This window comes from Cynara cardunculus, unplaced genomic scaffold (genome assembly GCF_001531365.2).
Source record: "Cynara cardunculus var. scolymus isolate 2C unplaced genomic scaffold, CcrdV1 Un_Scaffold_4848, whole genome shotgun sequence".
In the NCBI taxonomy this organism is placed as follows: Eukaryota; Viridiplantae; Streptophyta; class Magnoliopsida; order Asterales; family Asteraceae; genus Cynara; species Cynara cardunculus.
In genome coordinates, this window is record NW_020202103.1 from 3,556 (window position 1) to 4,239 (window position 684).

Consider the following 684-nt stretch of genomic DNA (forward strand, 5'->3'; position numbering starts at 1 on the left):
TCTGAAAGTCAAGATCAAGCTACAAGAGCTAGTCCTTCCACAACAACCATTACAGAGCAATCACCTTTCATTTCATCATCCTCTGTAACACCTTCCCMAGAAGCTTCTCCACCAGAAGCTACCCAAATAGAAAGTCCTCCAGACCTCTCCTCAAACCAAGCTCAAAAACATGTCCCAGACTCTGCATCTCAATCTCAATCCCAAATTCTTCAAGAAACAGTGTTCTCTGTTCAGCCATCACATGTTACTAAATGGACCAAAAGCCATCCACAATCTCAAATTATTGGAGAACCTTCTGCCGGTGTTAAGACGCGAGCCACTGCAAATTTCTGCTTATTTGCTTGTTTTGTAAGTGAAATTGAACCTAAAACAGTGGCAGAGGCTCTGGCAGATTCCTTTTGGGTTGATGCTATGCAAGATGAGCTTGTTCAGTTTGACAGAAACCATGTATGGACTCTTGTACCTCTGCCAAGTGGAAATCTTGCAATAGGCACCAAGTGGGTTTTTCACAATAAAAAGGATGAACAAGGCGTGGTGGTGAGAAACAAGGCCAGATTGCTTGCCAAAGAATATTTCCAAGAGGAGGGCATCGACTATGAGGAAACCTTTGCCCCTGTGGCTAGACTAGAAGCAATTCGCATCTTTCTGGCATATGCTGCTCACAGAGGGTTTAAAGTATTCCAA